The sequence below is a fragment of the Cannabis sativa genome, chromosome 8 (assembly GCF_029168945.1).
Source record: "Cannabis sativa cultivar Pink pepper isolate KNU-18-1 chromosome 8, ASM2916894v1, whole genome shotgun sequence".
NCBI lineage: Eukaryota > Viridiplantae > Streptophyta > Magnoliopsida > Rosales > Cannabaceae > Cannabis > Cannabis sativa.
In genome coordinates, this window is record NC_083608.1 from 19,400,026 (window position 1) to 19,403,922 (window position 3,897).

Consider the following 3,897-nt stretch of genomic DNA (forward strand, 5'->3'; position numbering starts at 1 on the left):
AAAACGATATGTCGAGGTCGCGAAACACAATGAGGTGTGGGAGGTTACTCAACTCCCAGCTCAAAGGCCTCGGCTAATGGACCAACCCATAACGTTCACGGAAGAAGACGCCAAGACGGTGCGTTTTCCTCACCACGACCCGCTGGTCATAGAGACCCCCATCGCAAATAAAGTAGTGGCTAGGGTCTTAATTGACAATGGGAGTTCCGTGAACCTGCTCTTCAAAGAAGCCTTCACTGCGATAGGATTGACCGACCGGGACCTCTCGCCTAGTGGGTCACAGCTCACGGGGTTTAACGGGACGACGCTTATCCCAATGGGAAAAGTAAGGCTCCCGGTTACCCTGTGCCCGGATACCCCCCAGAGCACATTTAAATATTGCACCTTCGTGGTGGTAGACTGTCCAACAGCCTACAACGCGATCCTTGGCCGGCTGGCCCTAGTGGACTTTGATGCAATTACTTCAATCCGACACTTGTGCCTAAAATTCCCTACCCAGGAAGCCAGAGTCGGAACTGTGAGGGGAAATCAAGGAGAAGCCAGGCAGTGTTACAATGTTGCCACCCGCCTACCTGTACTCATGGTCCGGGAGTCTACTGAGATAGAGAAGGCTGAAGAGAATGAGTTGGATCCTCGCATAGGATCCGAAAGGGTCGTGGAACCAATGGAGGACGTCGAAGAAATACCGGTGTGCGACGACGACTCCACCAAAGTACTCCGGATAGGGAAAAGCCTGGATCCGGAGGACAAAGACAAAATAATAAAAACACTGAAGGGCGCCATCGACATCTTTGCATGGTGCCAAGAAGACATGACCGGCATAAGCCCTCATGTCATCACCCATGTACTCAATGTCAACCCGGACATGCCCCCTGTACAGCAAAAGAGACGCCCGCTCGACTTGGTGAAAGCCAAGGCCTTAGAGAAAGAGGTGGACAAACTTTTGTCCAGTGGCATGATCCGCGACGTATACTATCCGGAATGGCTGGCCAATCCGGTCCTGGTGCCCAAGCCGAACGGGACTTGGCGAGTTTGCATAGATTTCACAGATCTAAACAAAGCCTGCCCAAAGGACTGCTTCCCGCTACCCAGGATCGACCAGATGGTAGACGCCACGTCCAGATTTAAACTGCTGTCTTTCATGGATGCCTATGCTGGGTACAACCAAATAAAAATGCATACGGCAGACGAGGAGTGCACTAGCTTCAGGACCGATAAGGGGGTATACTGCTACCTAGTCATGCCTTTCGGACTGAAAAACGCCGGAGCAACCTATCAAAGAATGGTTAACCGGATGTTTAAAAGCCTCCTGGGACGAAACATGGAGGTATATGTAGACGACATGCTCGTCAAATCCAAAGCATGCAACAGCCATGCAAGCGACTTAGAAGACTGTTTCGAAGTTGTCCGGAGATACGGTATGAAGCTCAACCCGAAAAAGTGCACCTTTGGGGTCAAGTCAGGAAAATTCCTGGGCTTCATAGTCAGCCAAAGGGGGATCGAAGCAAACCCGGAGAAAATCCAAGCTCTCCTGGACATGCCATCCGCCAAGAAGCATAAAGACGTGCAGAGCTTGACCGGAAAGGTAGCCGCACTGAGCCGCTTTATCTCACGATCCACGGACAAGTGCATACCCTTCTTCAACGTACTGAAGAAATGCCAAAAGTTTGAATGGTCGGATGAATGCGAGGAGGCATTCAAGAGGTTAAAAGACCACATGGCCAAACCTCCCATCCTATCAAAACCCATCCTTGGAGAAGACTTGTTCCTTTACTTGGCCGTCTCCGAGCACGCGGTTAGCGCTGCCCTGGTCCGGGAGGAAGAAAAAATTCAGCACCCCGTGTACTGTGTCAGTAAGCGCATGATAGGGGCCGAGACAAGGTACCCGGTCATTGAAAAATTAGTATTCTACCTCCTAATGGCATCAAGGAAGCTGAGGCCATACTTCCAGGCCCATCCGATCAAAATCTTGACCAATCACCCGCTCCGGCAAGTTCTCCAGAAGCCTGAAGCATCCGGAAGACTCCTCAAGTGGGCAATGGAGCTAAGTCAATTCGACTTACACTACGTACCTCGGATTTCCATAAAAGGCCAAGCCTTGGCAGACTTCATTACCGAATGCAATGAAGCCGAGGCAACAGCTAATACACCGGTACCACCAATCCCCACCTGGAGGGTGTTTGTAGACGGAGCTTCTAATGAGAACGGTTCGGGAGCCGGAGTGGCTATGGTATCACCAACTGGATTACGGCTCCAGGCAACACTCCGATTTAACTTCACAGCTTCAAACAATGAAGCTGAATACGAAGCTTTGATAGCAGGACTGAAATTGGCAAAAGTTGTAGGAGCCAAAAGAGTGGAAGTCTACAGTGACTCTCAACTGGTCGTAAACCAGGTATTCGGAGAATACCAAACTCGCGGCGAGAGGATGGCCGCGTACGTAACAATAGTCCGAGAACTACTCCTCAGAAAGAATACCCCGAGAAAAGAACGCTCACGCGGACTGTCTGGCTAAGTTAGCCTCGGACAGCGAAATCGAAGAGCTGGGGGTAGTACCAGTGGAACGCTTGGCAGAGCCAAGCATCAAAATAAAAGAGACCACACTAACGGTTGGGCAAGAACCCAGTTGGATGGTCCCCATCATAAAATACATAACCACAGGTGAGTTGCCCCAAGAGAGGGCACTGTCTCGAAAGATTCAGTATCAGGCTCATCGTTATGTAATGATGGACCAAATTCTCTACCGGAGAGGACTCAGCATGCCTTATTTAAGGTGTGTATCGGACCCTGAAGCTAGACAAATCATGCTAGAGGTCCATGAAGGGTTCTGTGGAGATCATACGGGAGGACCTAGCCTCTCAAAGAAAATATTGAGGCAAGGGTACTTCTGGCCAACAATGAAAAAAGATTGTATAGACTATGTCCAAAAGTGTGACTCGTGCCAAAGGTACGCGAACATACCGAGAGCTCCTCCAAACGAGATCACCCTGATGACCAGCCCCTGGCCCTTCGCGGTCTGGGGAATAGATCTCATCGGGTCTCTACCTACGGGGAAAGGAGGGGTAAAGTATGCAATAGTAGCAGTAGACTACTTCACCAAATGGACAGAGGCTGAGCCTATGAAGACAATAACTGCTAAGAAGGCGTTGGACTTTGTTATCAAAAACATAGTGTGTCGATGCGGCTTGCCTCACAAAATAGTCTCAGACAATGGAAAGTAATTTGATTGCGAGGAATTTACCGACTTCTGCAACCAACACGGAGTAGTGAAAAGCATCTCCGCGGTAGCCAGGCCTCAAACAAACGGTCAGACGGAAGCGGTCAACAAAATCCTAAAGGTCACCTTGAAAAAGAAGCTGCTGGCCTGTAAAAATAACTGGCCTGAAGAATTGCCAAGGGTATTATGGGCCTACCGGACGACCCCAGGAACCACAACCGGCCACTCGCCCTTCTCAATGGCGTACGGTTGTGAAGCAATGGTCCCGGTGGAAACATTATTCCCATCCCACAGGAGGACGACTTACGATCCTGCCACTAATCAGGCACTGCTCCAAGAAGCTTTGGATCAAGTCGAGGAACTCCGGGATGAGTCTCAAATACGGATGGCTGCTTATCAAAAGAAGGTGACCAAGTATTTTAACTCCAAGGTTAAAAACAGAAAATTCGCTATTGGGGATATGGTCCTAAGAAGGGTTTTCCCAGCCACCCAAGAACCCGGAGTGGGGGTACTTGGACCAAATTGGGAAGGACCATATGAGATCGAGGACGAGATCGGTTCCGGCACTTATAAACTGAAAAGAATGGACGGAACCACCGTCCCAAGAGCCTGGAACGCCGATCACCTCAGGAAATATTACCAGTAGCGAAATAAAACTAGAGTTTGTTCAAAGGGTTTGT